Source organism: Scyliorhinus canicula, chromosome 9 (genome assembly GCF_902713615.1).
Source record: "Scyliorhinus canicula chromosome 9, sScyCan1.1, whole genome shotgun sequence".
NCBI classification, from domain to species: Eukaryota; Metazoa; Chordata; class Chondrichthyes; order Carcharhiniformes; family Scyliorhinidae; genus Scyliorhinus; species Scyliorhinus canicula.
In genome coordinates this window covers 36,885,958-36,905,593 of record NC_052154.1, presented here as the reverse complement: position 1 = coordinate 36,905,593, position 19,636 = coordinate 36,885,958, and the positions used below count along the sequence as shown (strand labels likewise).

Genomic DNA, 19,636 nt, shown 5'->3' with positions numbered 1-19,636 from the left:
TGGGGCTTTTCACAGTAACTTCATTGAAGCCTACTTGTGACAATATAAAATATAAAATAGCTCTTCTGAATCAATTAAAAGAAACCTGCAAACTAGCGGTTGACCTCTTTCAAGACGTTGATATAGTTTGAATATGTACTCACCTCCACCTTTGATGCACATGCATTTCGTGCTCCTTCTGGACTCATTTTGTCCATGAAATCATTTCTTGTTCACTTAACTCCCCTTCCACGAAACTCCATGCCCACATGACAGCTAATATTGTAAATTACTCTTTTTTCCTTGGGTACTATTCCCCTTACTTTTAAAACAACCGTCATCACTCCTCATCTCAAAAATAAAATACTGCACACTTTCTGTCTTTGCAAACTAACATCCCATTGGCACCTTCCTTTCCTCTCCAGACTTGGGGCAAGATTTAACTAAATGGGACCAAAGTGCTTTTAGCCATGTGTTTCCCAGCACTAGCAGTGCCAAAAAACACAACGCTATAAAATGGCACTTGCGTTAGATAGGGGGCATCAGCAGGGAACGCATGACCAGGACCAGGCCGTTTTGTGCACTGAGCAGCTCCAGTGGAACTCCAAAAAGTGTAGTGAGAGATTGCGTCCTGCTCCGCCATTCTCTGTCCCCGACCTGCTGAAGTCCCGATGTCATGGATCTAATGTGATCCTGCCGGGCTAGGAATATATGGCCCTTTCACACCAGTTTTTCTGGCGTGAAAGTCCACAGTTTTGACGCCGGCGTGGGGACATAGTCCCAAAAACAGAGAATCCAGCCCCTTGTGTCTTCCACCAAGAATCTGTCCTCACCAGCTTGATGATTAACTCCAAAACCGTTCTTCAGCTTGCATAGCAGCACTTGTTGGGTCGTTTTGCCCAAAACACTGTCTGACCAGAATCTTATTTTGTGGAGTTTAGGTTTGGTGGCGGGCAAGGAATGGGAGTGATTTCCACTATACGGAAAGGGGCAGGTCAGCAAACATGACAACTTTGCACTTTTCAGCTCATTACATGTACATTTGTGAGGACTTGCTGTTTCTTGCGGTGGAGGAAGGCATGAGGTTGCCATCCCCACCATTACCTCATGGGATCGATGGTCGAGGCGCCATATCGATAGGGGACTTGGACAGTCTGCATTTATCCCTTTCACCTTTGCCTGCCATTGCTCCACCCTTTCCTGCTAACCCATCTTCCCTTCCTTGGTCATTCTCTACACAACATGCACTACCTCTACAGTGTATTGAACATAAACTGGCATTTACAGACACTCCGAAAGAGGGTAAAGCAGCAACAACTCACAGTTAATCGTGGAAGAAGTCAAGTTTGCCAGATACATGCCACTTGTGTGCGGTCGTAAAAGTGAATATTTTAATTTCTCACCAACATTTTATTGCTCATCTTTAATTGCCCTTGAGAAGGTGGTGGTGATTCACCTTCTTGTACTGACCCTTTTCCTCCCTGGGTTTAATCCCTTTTCTCACATTTTTTCCAGATTTTAAAAATTAATAGTTAAGAACCAGTATTTCAGGTTTCCCTCCTGGAATTTGGGATGGCCTCACATTGAACATCAGTGGAGTGCATAACAAAATATCACTTTCCCCATTGCACTAACTGTGCTGACCAATGATGATAATAATTCTCCGGTGGGCTTTTTGTTGTTTAAGCTTTTCCAACTCTTGCATACATTTATCATGATGATGTCACTTCTGGCCATCCCTTTTCATATTGTTAGCCATTGAATAACTTGATGTGTTTTACTTATTACCTTTATCTGCACACAAATTCAACACGCTTGCTGATTGTTTACTTTCATTCCCATTTTTGATATGGTCTTCCTCATCCCTTTGTGCCTTAGCCTTTCGCATTTGAAATTGAGCTTCAGCTATCTCTTTTTTAAAATTTAAAGTACCCAATTCTTTTTCTTCCCAATTAAGGGGCAATTTAGTGGGGCCAATCCACCTACCCTGCACATCTTTGGGTTGTTGTGGTGAGATCCACACAAACACAGGGAGAATGTGCAAACTCCACGAGCTTCATCCATCTCTAATCGGTTATTTAAATTTTTCCACCTCCTGAAGTGAAACATTTGCACTCCTTTCCAATTGTTACCCTTGATTTTCTATTCCTTAGTTAATTCCTTCCTCTAAGTTGCAACCTTATACATGTGCAGACAATTTTAACTAAAATGACATCGGCCTAATTATTCCAGCCTCTGAATCATTGGAAGCTGCATGTCTGACTGATGATGTGCACCGGGATCCTTTGGAAGTCCTGACATGTGGACCTACGCCAGAATTGCCCAGGGTGTTTAGACTTCCAATGAGCAACACCCCTGCTCCTTGGGACCCTACATGAATGTCTCTGACTGGACCAGATTAGAAGACTTTGAACAGATCTATGGTATTTAGTTGAAATAATTACCCACAAAATATTGGACAGATTAAAACATGGTGTAACATCTGAGCAACCCCACAACCACCTAACGGCCAGCCCAACTGAACCTGACCATGCCCCTGACTGGACGTGGATACTCCCTAAACACCCAAGTAATACCACCTCCCCCGACCCGACTACCCGCTGACCACCCAACCAGCTCCTGATTGGACATGACTACCAGCTTCTGATTGGACATGACTACACACTCAACACCTCATCCAATTATCCACCACCTTATCCATCTTACCCACTGATGGAACCATCAATTCACGTGTTTCCGATGTGAATCTAGGCTTTAATCGACTTACTTCAGAGCCAGCCTGTTACCCGTTGATGAACTCGAAGTGACCCAGGCTGGCTCTGGACACAGATACTTATACAGCTGTACTAGGGGGAGGAGTCGGGGCGGAACCAAGGGTGGAGCCCAGTACAAGTTCCTAAGTGCTCCCAGCGCTACTCCCCCTAGTGGTAGGATGGCGCTACTGTGCTTACAATAACAGTGTGAATTAGTATATATACATTCATATATTACATTCACCACATTCACCCCCTGCAAAAAAATCAAATCCGGCGGGGGTGGTGGTATAGTCTATAACGTCAGTCTGTCCGGCGGTCGGATTGTCCGCTGAGACCTGCGGAGCACTGGGGTTGCAGCCTCTTGCGGTGGCTGGACGGGTGTAGTGTGTTGGGGTACGATGGCGGTCTCCAGGGAGGGTTGTATCCGAGCTTCATACTCTCCTGGTTCGACCGGGGACTGGGGGCTGGCCAGCGCGGGTGCGCGGGACTGGTGGAGTGAGCTTGTGGGCTCGGGAGCGCAAGGGGGTGGCAGCATGGGGTGTAGTGTGAGAGATACTTCTGTGGGGGCAGCGGGGGCGCTGGATCCGGCGGGTCCAGATCCCGGAGGGATACAGTGTCCTGATGGCCGTCAGGGAACTCGACAAATGCGGACTGGGGGTTGCAGTGGAGCAGGCGCACCTTCTCAATGAGGGGGTCGGTTTTGTGCCCCCTGACGTGTTTCCTCAGGAGTACTGGGCCCGGCGTCCTCAGCCATGCCGGAAGTGAGACCCCTGTGGTAGTGCCCCTGGACAAAATGAAGAGCCTCTCGTGAGGGGTCTGATTGATCGCTGTGCATAAGAGGGACCTAATAGCGTGGAGCGCGTCTGGGAGGACTTCCTGCCACTGGGAGACTTGGAGCTTTCTAGTCCGGAGGGTCAGTAGGACGGTCTTCCAGACCGTCGCGTTCTCCCTTCCCACCTGCCCGTTCCCCCTGGGGTTGTAGCTGGTAGTCCTGCTCGAGGCAATGCCCTTTTCGAGCAGGTACTGACGCAGCTCGTCGCTCATGAAGGACGAACCCCGGTCGCTGTGTACGTAGCTGAGGAAACCAAACAGGGTAAAGATGCTATGCAGGGCCCTAATGACTGTGTGGGAGGTCATGTCGGGGCACGGGATAGCGAATGGAAAGCGGGAGAACTCGTCTACGACGTTTAAGAAGTAGATGTTTTGTTAGTTGAGGGGAGTGGCCCTTTGAAATCAATTGCGAGGCGTTCAAAGGGCCTAGAAGCCTTGACCAGGTGGGCCCTGTCTGGTCTATAGAAGTGCGGTTTGCACTCCGCACAGATCGGGCAGTCCCTGGTAACCGCTTTTACCTCCTCGTTGGAGAAAGGCAGGTCTCGGACCCTGATGTAGTGGGCGAGCTGGGTGACCCCCGGGTGGCAGAGGTCATTGTGGATACTTTTTAATCAGTCGATCTGCGTGCTGGCGCATGTCCCGTGGGATAGGGCATCCGGAGGCTCGTTGAGCTTCCCGGTCGATATTTGATATCGTAATTGTAGGTGGAGAGTTCGATCCTCCACCTCAGAATTTTATCGTTTTTTATTTTGCCCCTTTGCGAGTCGTCGAACATGAAGGCAACCAATCTTTGGTCGGTGATGAGGGTGAACCTCCTACCTGCGAGGTAGTGCCTCCAGTGACGGATAGCCTCCACAATGGCTTGTGCTTCTTTCTCGACTGAGGAGTGTCGGAGTTCTGAAGCGGAGAGGGTACGGGAGAAACATGCAACGGGTCTCCCTGCCTGGTTTAACGTGGCTGCAAGAGCTACCTCTGAGGCGTCGCTCTACCTGGAATGGGGTGGATTCATCCACCGCCCGCATGGCCACTTTGGCGATGTCCTCCTTGATGCCGTCGAAGGCCTGGCGTGCCTCGGCTGACAGGGGAAATCGTGTGGTCCTAAAGAGTGGGCGGTCTTTGTCCGCATATTGAGGGACCCACTGGGCGTAGTAAGAGAAAAACCCCAAGCACCGTTTGAGGCCTTGGGACAATGAGGGGGAGGGAGTTCTAAGAGGGTATTTACGGTCCGGGTCGGGGCCCAGGACTCCGTTTTCCACGACATAGCAGAGGATGGCTAGTCTGGATGTGCGGAAAACGCATTTCTCCTTGTTGTTCGTTAGGTTGAGTTTCTGTGCCGTCTGGAGAAAACGGTGGAGGTTGGCGTCGTGGTCCTGCTGGTCATAGCCGCAGATGGTGACATTGTCCAAGTACGGAAACGTGGCCCACAGCCCGTACTGGTCCACCATTCGGTCCATTGCTCGTTGGAACACCGAGACCCCATTAGTGACGCCGAAGGGGACCCAGAGGAAATGGAAGAGGTGGCCATCGGCCTCGAATGCCGTGTAGTGGCGGTCCTCCGGGCGGATTGGGAGCTGGTGGTATGCAGACTTCAGATCCACCGTGGAGAAGAGCCGATACTGGGCGATCTGATTTACCATGTCTGCAATCCTGGGGAGGGGATATGCGTCGAGGAGCGTAAACCTATTTATAGTCTGACTGTAGTCGACCACCATACGGAATTTTTCCCCGGTCTTAACGATCACCACCTGAGCTCTCCAGGGACTATTGCTGGCCTCTATAACCCCCTCACTAAGTAGCCTTCGGACCTCTGCTCTGATAAATACCCTATCCTGCAGGCTATCCTGCCTGCTACGAGTGGCTATGGGTTTACAGTCCTTGGTGAGATTGGCAAAGAGAGGAGGGGGAGGGATTCGCAGCGTAGCGAGGCTGCAGATCGTGAGTGGGGGCAGGGGCCCTCCGAAGCTGAGGGTGAGGCTCTTGAGGTTACACTGGAAGTCTAGGCCTAATAAGAGTGGCGCGCAGAGTTCGGGCAAAACGTAGAGTTTAAACTTCGAGTAATTAGTGCCTCGGATTGTGAGTGTCGCGGCGGTGCGCCCCTGGATCTGGACCGAGTGAGAGCCTGAAGCGAGCGCGATAGTTTGCTGCGCGGGGAAAACGGGGAGTGAACAGCGTCTTACCAGGTCTGGGTGTATGAAGCTCTCTGTGCTCCCGGAGTCGAAGAGGCATGGCGTTTTGTACCCGTTGATATGGATCTCGGCCATCGAGTTTCGTAGATTCTTTGGTCGGGATTGGTCTAGGATGACCGCGCTGAGTTGCGGGTAGTCGGCGGCTCGATCAGCTGTGCTGGAGTGGCCCCGTGATGACTGCCCTCTGAGTTCGTAGTCTTGTTCGAATTCCTCCGCTGAGTTGTCCGAGCGCGGAGATGCCGATCGGGCCCGTGGATCGCACGTGGCGGGCGGCGAGGAAGATGCCGTCCAAGATGGCGCCCCCCATGAGTCGCATGTGGCGGGTTGCGAGGAAGATGGCGTCCAAGATGGCGGCCCCCATGAGTCGCACGTGACCGGCCGCGTGGTGGAAGTTTTCCAAGATGGCGGCCCCCATGAATCGCATGTGGCTGGAGGGGGCGGAGTCGTAGCAGAGTTTCGGGCCCCGCGGGGCTGAGAGTGCGGGGAGCGGTTACTGCGAGTCACTGGGGAGTTGGAAGCTGGGGCCCTTTTTGCAAGGCACACTCTAGCGTAATGCCCTTTTCGCCCGCAACTGCTGCAGGTCACGTTGTGGGCCGGGCAGTGCTGCTGCGGGTGCTGGTTCTGGCCGCATAAATGGCAGGCTGGAGCAGCATAGTGGCTTGCTGGGGCAGCATAGTGGCTGGCTGGGGCAGCATGGTGGCTGGGCGGCCGCGTAGCACAGGCCTGGGGGAGTTGCTGGTCGGGGGCCCATGATGGGGTCGCGGGGTCCACGGGGAACGAGTTAAGGCTGCGGAAGGAGACCTCCATCGTGGTCGCAGCTTCCACAGTCGTTTCTAAGTCCTGGGCCCCCTTTTCCAGCAGTCGTTGGCGCACATAGTTAGACCTGAGGCCCGCTACAAAAACATCGCGTACCGCCAATTCCCTGTGTTCAGCCGCGGTAACTGCTTGGTAATTACAGTCATTGGACAAATTTAAAGTTCTCTTAGGAATTCGGCAAGTGATTCCGTAGGCCGCTGATTGCGAGTTGTAAACACGTGATGAGCGTAAACTTCATTAATTGGCCGTACATACATTTTTTTCGAGAACTGCTAGCGCCGCAGTATATGAACTGGCCGAGTTTAGTTGCGTTGAGATTCTATGGCTCACCCTCGCGTGCAGTAGACTCAGCTTCTGATCCTCTGTAGTTTCGGCTGTGCTTGCTTCGGCTAGGTAGGCCTTGAAGCACCGGACCCAATGGGAGAAGATTTCTTTAGCCTCTGCATCCTGCGGGTTGAGTTCCAGGCGTCCAGGCTTGAGGGCCGATTCCATAATCGATCTTACTGTTCTTAAGTTGATTAAATTGATAGAACCATCAATTCACCAGACACGTGTTTCCGATGTGAATCTAGGCTTTAATCGACTTAATTCAGAGCCAGCCTGTTACCCGTTGATGAACTCGAAGTGACCCAGGCTGACTTTGGACACGGATACTTATACAGCTGTACTAGGGGGAGGAGTTAAGGGCGGAACCAAGGGTGGAGCCCAGTACAAGTTCCTAAGTGCTCCCAGCGCTACTCCCCCTAGTGGTAGGATGGTGCTACTGCACATACAATAACAGTGTGAATTAGTATATATACATTCATATATTACATTCACCACACCCACTTACCACATTCAAAAAACTGGACCTTTAAACTGAAAGAATCTGCCAGCTAGCTCTGTAAAAAAAAAGGTATGCCCACTTGTTCCCTCTGATTCTACTCCGCCCACTGAAGTTGGAGGGGAGATGCGGCACTACGCATTTCTGTGACAGCCAGGATCAGAAGTCCCAATAATAATGCACAGCAGCGTCAGGAGAACCTTCATGAGCAGCGGCAATGTGCACAGCACTGCGGCTGCTGGACTTCCAGTAGTGGCCATGGTGTGAGTGGTTGCACACAGGGCAGCTCCTGCTTAAAGGCACATAAAAGAGCTCTGTTTACCCGATATTGGGTGGAAGTTTGATGAAAAGGCGGAAGTGAAGGTTGGAGGAGTAGCTTCCCCGGGTGGTATGTCCGTTGTTTACCAAACCTGGCAGAAGACGTTGAGAGACCTGGCCAAAGAGTTGGAAGAAACCTGTGCTGCAGCAGCCAGTGTAAGGATAGCTGAGGGGGAAGGGCCTCTGCAAGGTGAAAGGCCCCAGATGAAGCAGTTGATGGGTTTAATTAAGGAGGAATTCCGCCAGCAGAGGAAGGAAATGTGGGAGGATCGCTCGAAGGCCATTGAAGGAGCTCTGGCACCCCTGAAGAGTTTGTTGGAACAGGTGGAGAAGTGTTGGAGCTTAGGGATCACAGATTCAAGAGATTGAAGGAGTGATCTCGTGCCACAGCGATTGTGAGGTGGCTCTGGAGGAGGAGGGTGGCTCCCAGGGGACCTGTGTAAAATGTGGAGCGCAAAGGTGGAGGAGCAGGAGAATACAGTCTGTCTGATGGAGTGAAAGTGGAGCGGTATGTCTCTAGGATGTTTGCAGTGGAAGGGGTGCTCGATAAGGCCCCTGAAGTGGACCGAGTCCACAGGTCCCTGAGCCAAAAGCCTGGAGCTGGGGAGCCGCCGTGGGTAGTAATCATGAGACTCCACAAATTTATGGCGAAAGAGAAGGTTTTGCATTGGGCGTACCTGCGAGTGGGAAGGGAACAAGCTCCAAATTTTTCAAGACATCGGAGCCGAGTTGATGAAGCAGCAGACAGGGTTCAACAAGGCCAAGGTGGTGCTGTGCCAGTGGCAGATCGGGTTTGGGGTGCTCTACCCGGCGAAATTAAGGTGACGTTCGGAGGTCGGGAGTTATTTCGAGACCCCAGAAACAGCTGAAAACTTCATTAAGGAGCATTAACCGGGGGAGAACTGATTGGATATTGCTTGGGAACCGGGGTGCTAGCACATCCTCCTGGTTGGGAGCATGTTGAAGTGGGGGCAGGGTTTGGTTGGATTTCTGTCCCCTCTGGTTTGGAGGGGGTCCTTTTTTGGGTTTGCTGTTTACTGTTGGGGTTTTAAGGGGTAAAACGTTTATGTGGGGATGGTTGTTCCCATCCCCCTCCTGTTTTATGGGACTATTAGTGTTTAGGATTTGTTTGTTTGCTTTTGGGGGAGGCGGCCTGAGATTCAGGAGAAGTATTTGTTTGGGGGAGGGTAAGTTCAGCAGGGAGTCTTCTTCCTTGAGCTGAGGAGTGGAGGGAGTCATTGGGAGGTGCCTTTGGGCAGGAGCTGTCACGCTAGCAGGTAATGCTGGTAAATGGAAGTGAGGTGGTGATGGAGAAGGCCGAGGAGGGGGAGGACGGTGTTGCGACCTGGAAGGGGGTGATTGATGACATGGTCAGGTGCTCATACAGGGTCCCCCGTGCCTCGCGGAGTTGGTGCATTGCATTCCTCGTGGAGAGCAGGTCATAGCCGCTCTATGGTCGCGGCCACTCAATGATGTAATCGGGGTTTTTCACGAGCTTATGTGGAATTTACCATTGTTCTGTCAGCATCTTGTAAATAAACTTTGTGCACTATTTTATATGATCTTGATGTGTGCCACCTCTGATTCCTTCTCTTTGCAGCTACTGTGGTGTTCTTTGTAATTCTTATTATCAGGATGAATAAACTTCGTCTTCTGGCTCATCATCTGTTTCTTCACTGTCCTCATCAGATGACATATCTCGTGGACAGTTACAATGATCCTCTGTCTTCACGCTGCCTGGAACGTACAGTCGTCAATGAAATTCAGGGCTTCACACGCTTTTGTTCACAATATGGACTCTTGCTTTGTGTCCACAATGGCGAATTGCACGATGTGACTTTGATTGTGCACCCATGCTTCTAGGTCACATACCCCTCATATTTCTTTTTTTAAAAATAAATTTAGATTACCCAATTATTTTTTCCAATTAAGGGGCAATTTAGCGTGGCCAATCCACCTACCCTGCACATTTTTTTTGGGTTGTGGGGGTGAAACCCACGCAGACACGGGGAGAATGTGCAAACTCCACACGGACAGTGACCCAGAGCCGGGATCGAACCTGGGACCTCAGTGCCGTGAGGCGGTTGTGCTAGCCACTAGGCCACCGTGCTGCCCTACCCCTCATATTTCAATCCCATTCTCACTGTAGGCGATCAGCCATTTCAGTTGATCAAAAACTGATAGATGGAGGGGGGGTTCAAATCGGAGAGGCTAAGGAGATTGGCACTCATTCCCTGACGAGCTTGCAGTTGATTAATGTGGCATTCAGCACACTGGAATTGTCCATCTGTCTTCAATGGTATCAGCATCACCACTTGTCAAATTACTGCTATCCGATGTCGCAGCGGTATACAGTTCCATCTATGTTTAGTGGAATTCTAAAAATCTAATTCATAATCTATTATTTTGAGCTTATCCTCTTTACGTTCAATTTTAAAAATATTTTTGTCTTGTTTCATGCTGTATACTTCTTGTACAGCTATTCGTCAAGATTTCCTCAATGTTCTGCACTACGAAACAAAGTGGTTTAACTTGCTGCACTTCAAACAGCTTTTTCCGAAGGCTGGGCCTTTTTTTCTTCGGTGGGCGTGGCCACACCGCGTACACATCATCACATTTGTGACATCATGCGCAAACTTGACATGTACATGCGCAGAACGGTCGACTTCCGGTTCATGCTGTTTATTCTTCAACTGCGCATGTGCAAAATGTCCGTCTTCCTAAGTGCGCTTTTTTTTTCAAGTGCACTTGCGCAAACTGGCCTTCTTCTGTAGCACTGATTTCTTAGCTGCACCACAGCTCCAACGGAGTCGGGCCCGATGTGGATTTCTGCGCCACTTTCCCTGCTGAACATTTCAGAACATCTATTTTTAGTTACTTTGCTCGCACCACACATTTTACGAGGATCTTCTAGTGTTACTTTATGTTGCCTTTGAAATCATTCACACAGCTTTTCATTTCTTAAAAGCTCACAATGGCTATCAAACTTTTCAATGACTGTCATAATTGTTTTTCTCAGCTTCATTCTCAAAGAGGGCAGCACAGTAGCATTGTGGCTAGCACAATTGCTTCACAGCTCCAGGGTCCCAGGTTCGATTCCGGCTTGGGTCACTGTTTGTGCAGAGTCTGCACATCCTCCCCGTGTGTGCGTGAGTTTTCTCCGGGTGCTCCGGTTTCCTCCCACAGTCCAAAGATGTGCAAGGTTAGGTGGATTGGCCATGATAAATTGCCCTTAGTGTTGGGTGGGGTTACTGGGTTATGGGGATAGGGTGGAGGTATTGACCTTGGGTAGGGTGCTCTTTCCAAGAGCCGGTGCAGACACGATGGGCCGAATGGCCTCCTTCTGCACTGTAAATTCTATGATCTATAGCCAGCGGTCCAGTTAAATTTAGGAGAAGCGCAATTTTACGCTGTTCAGGAGCTGATTCTAACGCGGAGACAGATAAAAAAACTTCAAATTGATGTTTGAAAATTTTCCAGTTTAGACTTGGTTTACTGGTCATCCTGAAGTGTTCTGGCATTTTCAGACTTCCATCTTACGATCAGTAACTTTATGCTGACTTTGAGATTCTGTTGAGTCGTATGATTGTTCTTCTTTTCTTCTTAGAAGCTAATCTGACTTTCTAAACTAACTGCTATACCTTTAGGAACACACCTCTGGTACCATGTGGTATTTCCACTCCTGGTATCAGGTGGTGTTCTTTGTCATTCTTATTATCAGGATGGATGTCGTAGTGTTCACAAAGACCACAGAAGCTATGTTCAATAATAAACCTAACATTTATTACACTACTTATCGCTTGATCACTTACTCCTATAGCAAGCAATAATCTAGTAATCTACAATTTACACTCGACTAACACAAATCTCTACACTTTATCTATAACTGTATTCTGCACTACCTAGACCTCTCCTCTGCACTCTCTCCAACCCTTTCTCAGAAGTCTGAGAGTCAGTGCTTTATATGGTTCTGCATCTGGCTCCATCTAGTGGTCAATTACATTAACCCTTTATATTCTAGACATTCTACATAATGTCACAGCTACAACAAAGAATGTAACAGTTGCCCCTTCCATCACTTTGATGATGATCAAGAGTAGAATGATAGGACGGGAATTGGTCGGGTTGGACTTCTGCTTTTTGTGTACAGGACAATTTTCCATATTGCTGGCTGGATGCCAGTGTTATAGCTGTGCAGGTACAGCTTGGCTGGGAGTATGGCAAGTTCTGGAACATTAGCCTTCAGTATTATTGCCAGAATATTGTCAGGGCCCATAGCCTTTCAGTATCCATTGCTGTCAGCCGTTTCTTGATATCACTTGGAGTAAATCGAATTGGCTGAAGACTGACATTTGTGATGCTGGGCGCACAGCGGAGGCTGAGATGGATAATCTACTGGCAATTCTGGAAAAAGCTCTACCTTTTTTGCACAGATGTGCTGGGCTTCCCCCATCATTGAGGATGGAGATATTTGAGGAGTTGGCTCTTCTGTAAATTGTTTAACTGTTCACCACCATTCATGATTGGGTATGGGAGGACTGCAGAGCTTAGACCTGATTTGTTGGTCGTGGATTTGCTTATCTCTGCCTATCGCTTGTTGCTTCTGCTGTTTGGCACGCAAGTAGTCCTGTGTTGTAACTTCACAAGGTTGACATCTCATTTTAGTTATGCCTGGTGCTGCTCCTGGCATGCCCTCTTGTATTCTTCATTGACCCCGTTGACAGGCATCCTTGCTCCAGTCAACTGAGACATAACAACTTTACCTTCAAATCAAGTCCCGCCTTTATTAAGAAAATGTGCAAAAATAAATCCAAATGACAGCTACTGATTCTCTTACACTGTATCACACGTAAATACTTCTCTTCCCCGAAGTATAACACTATAGGTTTGCCTTGTTCCTTGAGATCGCGCTGATGAAATTCTGTCTCTTTCTCATTCAGATGGCTGGCACTAATCTAATGCTACCAGTCACCTGTTCACAGGGCAGCACCAATCAATCACTGTCCTTTCTGGTCAAGAATGTTCAAAGAATTGTGACTCGTTCAGGGATTGTATTTCTTCTTTGGATCACGACACATGGGTCAGTGTTCAAATTAGTTTATTGGAGGATGCCTGATCCTCGCACCAGTTTTCTTTGATTACTTTAGTATTTCCTTCCCTCTGCCTGTCCATTTGATCAATTAGAATAAATTTATTATCAGGTACATATGTTGTTTTTCATCCTGCTCATTCACCATGGTCTGTCTTTCCCTTGAAGATGTATATTGTCCGGTATCCAGCTGACTCTTTATGGCCCGACGTAAAATCAAAGACATTTTTAGTAAATCGCAGATGTCACTTCTTTCTGCTGCAGTTTGTCTTAGTGTAATAAGTCCACGGAGGCAGAAGTCTTGTCACCAGAATTCCTTTTATTTACCAACCCAACAGCTGAACAACCATGACCATTTAGTCTGCTGTCTACACCGGGAGTGCAGAGGATCTAACGCTTCCTGTTATATCCACAGAAAGGGGTTCCCTCATTGGGCCACTAATCAGGGAACTCGTATTCTAATTGGCCAATCTCAAAGGCCTAAGTCATTACACTTAGTTATCCATATTTCCTATCAAGCCGGTTAGCCATATTTCCTATCAAGCCATAGTAGTAACCTTTTTTCGCTTGTCCATTTTATATCAGGTTCTAAATGGCTGGCTACAAGCCACGATTGATCCCCTGCCTTAGTGGCAATAGTAGAGTGGGGGATATGTCGGGCCATGTAGCTACGGGTTGCCTGTGGCTACGGGTTGTCATTAAGTACAGTTGCTGTTGTTGCCCCACAGCACCTCATGTCTTGCCTTGTTTGATCTGTTTAAAATCTATCCCATTTGGGACAGTCGTAGTGCCACACAACACGATGGAGGGTATCCTCAATGTGAAGAAGGGACCTCATCTCCACAGTGATTGTGCAGTGATCACTCCTACTGATACTGTCATGGACATCTGCATCAGACAGGTTGGTGAGGATGAGGTCAAGTACGTTTCTCCCTCTTATTGGTTCCCTCACCACCTGATGCAGACCTAACCTAGCAGCTATGTTCTATAGGACCCGAAAAGCTTGGTCAGTGGTGGTGTGACTAAGCCACTCTTCGTGATGGACATTGAAGTTGCCCCATCAGAGTATATTTGCACCTGTGCCACCCTCAATGGTTCCTCCAAGTGGTGTTCAACCACTTGGAGGAACCATTGATTCATCAGCTGCCGGGGGGGAGCAGGGAGTGGGAGGTGCGGTACATGATAATCAGCAGGGCGTTTCTTTGCCAATTATGCCATTAGACACCATGGGGCCTGGAGTCAATGATGAGGACTCACAGGGCAACCCCCTCCCAATTGTATACCACTGTGCTGTCACCTTTTAAAAATAAACATGTAACATTTGTAAATGATGTTTGTATCTTACCAGAAAGTTGAATAAAATCGCCCTCTGGAAGACCTCATGCTAACCTTGCTGGGTCGGTCCTGCTGTGAAATAGTGATGGTGTCTGGGACATAATCATGCTCCCGAAATCATACCTAATTGACAATGTTAGAGTGTTGCTTGACTAGTCTGTGGGACAGCTCTCCCAATTTTCGCATAAGCCCCACATGTTAGTAAGGAAGACTTTGCAGGGTCGCGGGCTGGGTTTGCCGTGATGTTTCCGGTGCATAGGTCGATGCTGCATGGTCCTTCTGGTTCCCGTCGTTTTGAGACTTTTTCGCGGTTGGGTACAACTGAGTGGCTTGCTCAGCCATTTCAGAGTCAACCACACTGCCATGGGTCTGGACCATGTAAGGACAGCAAATTTTCTTCCCTAAAAGGCATTAATGGACCAGATGGGTTTCAACTTAAAAAAAAGTTTATTGAAAATGTTTAATTCTAAACAAAATGATATAAAACAATTAATTCAAGTTACAATGACAAAGAACATGACATACAATCAAAAGCACTAATTAACTTAACTCCCAAATGTAAGCTAAACCACTTAGCAACTGACAGTGACTGGCTCTTTAAAAAAGGAAATGTATGGTTGCCATCTTTGGTAGAACCCTTCTGATGGTGTACCTGAACCTCTCCAAATGTAAGAACGACATGTATTCACCCAAACAAGCTGAGGCACTCGACAGAGTAGGAGACCTCCACCCAAACAGACTTGTCTCCAGACAATTAAACACGCAAAGGCGAGGACATCCGCCTTCATCCCTGCCTGCAGCGAGTCTTATACCATGAAAATGGCCACTAGCAGACATGGCTCCAAATTGTGTTGTTCCTTGTGTCTTAATAAAGCTCATAGTCTCAAAGTTGGAGTAGATGCTTTATTGTGAGTTTGTTCTGTCTTCAGAGCTCAACTTACAGCTACCTCAATGCTGCCTGCCTGTGTGTTGCTCCCAGTTCTCCCTTCTGTGAAGTGTGTCCTCACTTCCTGTTCCTCTGTATTTATAGCTCTTCCGTGCTCCATCTAGTGCTTGCTTAGTTGTATTGCATCTACACTGATACACAATCACCACATCCCCCTTTTTGCTTTACATATTTTCTGTACATCGTTAAAGAAAATTGTACAAAACAGTTAGATTACTTACGATATGTGTATCTATACAAGTGATGGCGCTATTGCATATTTTACAAAGCCAATTTATATTTATGAGTCCAAACTTAATAAAAACATTTATGAGTCCAAACTTGATGAATTTGTTCATTGAGTTTTTTCTTTTTCGTTGTTGACGTGGTGATATTGATATTGCAACTCCGTTGTGAATGTTGTCGGTGTTCTTGTTATTTTAAGTAACCAATACGTCATCCCGAGGTGTTTGCATGGTCGAACCCCTGATGTTGACTGACATGGACTTTTTTTCTGTGCTTGTGGTATCGATTTAGTGTGTCATGTGCCTTGAAAGCTGGCATGCTTGCTTGTTCTGGAGCAGATGTGAGTTTGTGAGATTCGTTGTCATCCCATGGTATGTTTGTAGTCTTGTCATTGTTTTGCAGTGTGCTGTAGCATTGTCCTTCATGTGCAGAGTTGTACCATTTTGTACAAGTCGTAGTTTCATTGTTGTTGTTTCTGTCTTTGTTGTTTTCGTTGTCGTTCTTGTTGCTGTTTTTGTCGTTTCTGTCTTTGTTGTTTTCATTGTCATTCTTGTTGTTTTTGTCGTTTCTGTCTTTGTTCTTGTCGTGCTTGTTGTTGTCTTTGTTATTGCTGTTGTCGTTCTTGTTTCTGCTCTGCTTCTTGTGGTTTTTTTTTTCTTGTTGTGCTCAATGAGTGTCCCGTGTGGATAATTTGAGTCATTGTCACAGTTATTGGTGTGAGTGTCCTTTGTGGAATCTGTTACATTGAACGTTTCGTCTAGAGAATGGTGAGAATGATCTGATGTTGCATTGATGCTGGTGACATCAGTCATTTGTGGTGGATTTGCTACTTCCTTGCTTCCTTGGTGCTCCGCTTCTGGAGTAATTTGTGGTGGATTTAATTCATCTCCTTTGCTTTCTTGGTGCTCATCTTCTGGAGTCAAGTTCTTCACGATTTCATCTTCTTGTTGGTCTTGGACTCTTCTGGAGTCAAAATCTTCATGGTTTTTATTGACGTGGTCTCTCTGGACTCTTGGTGCTCCTCTTCTGGAGTCAAAATCTTCATGGTTTCTATTGACGTGGTCTCTCTGGACTCTTGGGTGGCCCTACTCTGTGCTTCTGTACAGACGAGCTGAGAATTGTCAGTAGCGCTGTGATCCTGTACCTCCTGTATGTCGAGTGTGATCACCTTGTCACTGTTTTCGCAGGCAGTCAGTAGATTTACATTGTCTTCTTCTTGATTATGTGAGCTTGATAGACTTTCATAGTCTGCTTGCGGTTGCTCAGATATGGTGGGTTGACCTTCATGGTCTTGTTCATGCATGGTGTTCGCTATGGAGTGTTTGCTTGCTTCCATTTTGGAGTCTTTCAACGAGCTGTCTGTGGAGGCTCGCGTCACTCTCTTTCTGGAGTCTTTCATTACTCTCACTGTGGAGCCTGTCATCGCTCTGTAGCCACTGTAGCCACCTAAAATGGACACTGGACTGACAAGATGGAGAATTGCTAAGACTGCAGGGAAAAAGCAGTTTAGCCAAGACAGCAGTCTGCAAAGACTGATTAGCATTTTGCAAGCAGCAAAACTAGTTTCTGGCCAGGTGGAAGATCTCAAACCAAAGGTGTTAATGGCAAAACGCTTTGCATATTAATGAGGCAATCCAGATCTGGGCACACACAATGGCAACATTTAGGTTTGAATAGATACTTTAAGTGGATGTCCAGACAGAGCGGCACCAGAAGTATCCACTATAGAAACCGCCCTCTCCATCAAGAAGAGACCCTCACATTGGGGGAATTCAAAAGATATCGATTAGAATTTGGTCCAATCGATACCTGAAGGTTAAGCCCGCCCCAAAAGAGGCACGGACATTGGGGTCCTATAAAAGATAGACCCCACACATGGTCCTGTCTGTTGTTTCGTGCTCCGGCTTTGACCAAGAACTTCGACCTGTATCCTGACTCCAGCCGTTGAACACCAGCCGCCGAACCGTAAGTGCCAATACGACGCTCGCTACGCGAACCAGGCCCACTAGACCCCCAGCGACCAGCACACTCTCTGAAGGTTGCAGACCAAGACCGGAACGAAGGCCTCGCTCCCTGACCTTGCCTGTTCCTGTTTAGTTAAGTATTCTGATCGCTTAGTTTAGTTGTAGCTTAGTCCCTTAGCGTGTGCATGCGTATTTATTATATTTGTATAATAAATATTGATCGTTTGGAACTTACTAATCGGTGTATCGTTTTATTACTTTGAACCTGACCTTGGAATATTTGTGAGGTGTCTAGATACGGCACCTGGCGACTCCTGAGCTGAAAATACATACATAGAGCCTAGCAGTGTTAAGCACACGGCCTTTAAACGGAGGCGTGTTAATACACTCCAATAAACGCGAATTACACTCAAGTAAAACGTGCAACAGCTCTCTCTGTGGAGTCTTTCTGTGCTCTCTGTGTGGCGTTGTCTTCATCTTGGGTATTGCTGTCATCCAATGTATCGACGATCTGCCATGGCACCATGGTGTTGGATTCATCTACCACGAGTAGAGTCGTGTTGAGCTTTGCGACCGTGTTGCTGATGCTGTGATCAGCATATCCTAATAACTCAGCCATGTCTGAGTAGCATTGTTCGAAAAACAAATGATCTTTTTTTTGCTTCGGATTTGGTATCGTTTTCTTCATCATATTTTGCATATCTGAATAACTCAGCCATGTCTGAGTAGTATTGTTCGAAAAACAAATCATCTTTTTTTGTTTCAGATTTGTTTTTGTTCTCTTCACTTTGGGTGGTGCAGACTGCTTGTTCCAGGGTGTTGTGAGATTTATTTTCAACTGCTGGTGTAAGTTCAGGCATTTTTTTGTCTTTTGAGCTAAGAAAATTGGGCTTTACAGCTTTAAGTATCTTGTTTTTAACTTTCGGGCATTTCCCTTTTAAGTGGGCGTGGTCCGGATCCTCAGACGTCATGACGCTCGTGACGTCATGCGTAGGAATCGATTGCGCATGCGCAAATCGGCCTTCCTTTACTGTGCGGTTTTGTGTCCACTGCGCATGCGTGGCTTGCGCATGCGCATAACGATCCGCGACCAAAATGTTTTGAGACTGCGCATGCGCGGCTTGCGCATGCGCATAACGATCAGCAACAAGAACTTTTTTAAACTGTATGTCGAGTGTGAACACCTTTTCACTGTTTTCGCATGCAGTGGGTAGATTTACATTGTAACTGCGCATGCGCGGCTTCTGTTTCCTGCGCATGCGCAGACGCAGATTTTTGTCCTTTGTGGCCCCGAGACTGTAAAATGTGCTCCAACGCCATTTTACAGTGGATTTCAGCGTTTTCTTTTCCTGAAAAGTTTAAGTTACTTCTTCCTTTTGATCTCAACTGGATTTCAGCGTTTTGTCTTTGTGAGAAGTTCAAGTTACTGTTTCTTTTTGATCTGTACTTTTCACTCGCGTTTTCTAGACTGAACCCTTTCTGTTCTGATAGTGATTGTTTGAGTTTTGCATCACTCAGTCCCTGTGCAGTTTGGCCTCTGAGCATACAGTGCTGTTCAAATTCCATACAGTACTCTTCAAATTTTTTTAGTATTATTTGTAAGTTGTTGCTGTCTTCAGCTTTCGAGTATTTAAAGCCATTATATACTTCTCTAGCTTCATGTCCTGCGATGAGCAGTGCTATTTTCATTTCATGTGAGGCTGCTGCTAAATCATTAGCTATGATATATATATCGAACACTTGTTTAAATCTTTTCCAGACATTACTTACATTACCGGTTAAGCCCAGCTGAGGTCGGGTTCCAACCCACATCATCGAATAAGAGAGGTCTTCCCAAGTCGAATGCCCGGTAGGAGTTCTTCTTGCCAGTTTGGTCTTTCCATGTCTGCAGCTGAGTAATCTTGTAGTAAGCATCTGAAGCCACTCCTGGGTACCATGTGTTGTTCCTTGTGTCTTAATAAAGCTCGTAGTCTCAAAGTTGGAGTAGATGCTTTATTGTGAGTTTGTTCTGTCTTCAGAGCTCAACTTACAGTTACCTCAAGGCTGCCTGCCTGTGTGTTGCTCCCAGTTCTCCCTTATGTGAAGTGTGTCCTCACTTCCTGTTCCTCTGTATTTATAGCTCCCCTGTGCTCCCTCTAGTGCTTGCTCAGTTGTATTGCATCTACACTGATACACAATCACCACACAAATGAATATTGAGTATCTCTGACAATGTGTTGAAGAAAGGGACCCAAAAGCTTACTAATTTGGGACAAGATCACAACAAATAAGTATGGTTAGCCAGTCCCCAAGAACAACATTCACATTTGTCCTCCACCCCAGAGAAGAATCCACTCCTCCTGGACGTGTAATCCATTCTTCCTGGGCT

At 47.3% G+C, this 19,636-nt stretch overlaps 1 long non-coding RNA gene across 1 annotated transcript in view; it reads left to right on the top strand.

Annotated features, from left to right (window-relative positions):
- LOC119971243 overlaps positions 1-19,245 on the top strand; it is a 117,170-nt gene extending 97,925 nt beyond the window's left edge. The window contains exon 3 of the long non-coding RNA XR_005461785.1: positions 19,028-19,245. This is a non-coding gene — a long non-coding RNA (uncharacterized LOC119971243). The remainder of the gene's footprint in view (positions 1-19,027) is intronic.
- The last annotated feature ends 391 nt before the right edge of the window (positions 19,246-19,636 follow it).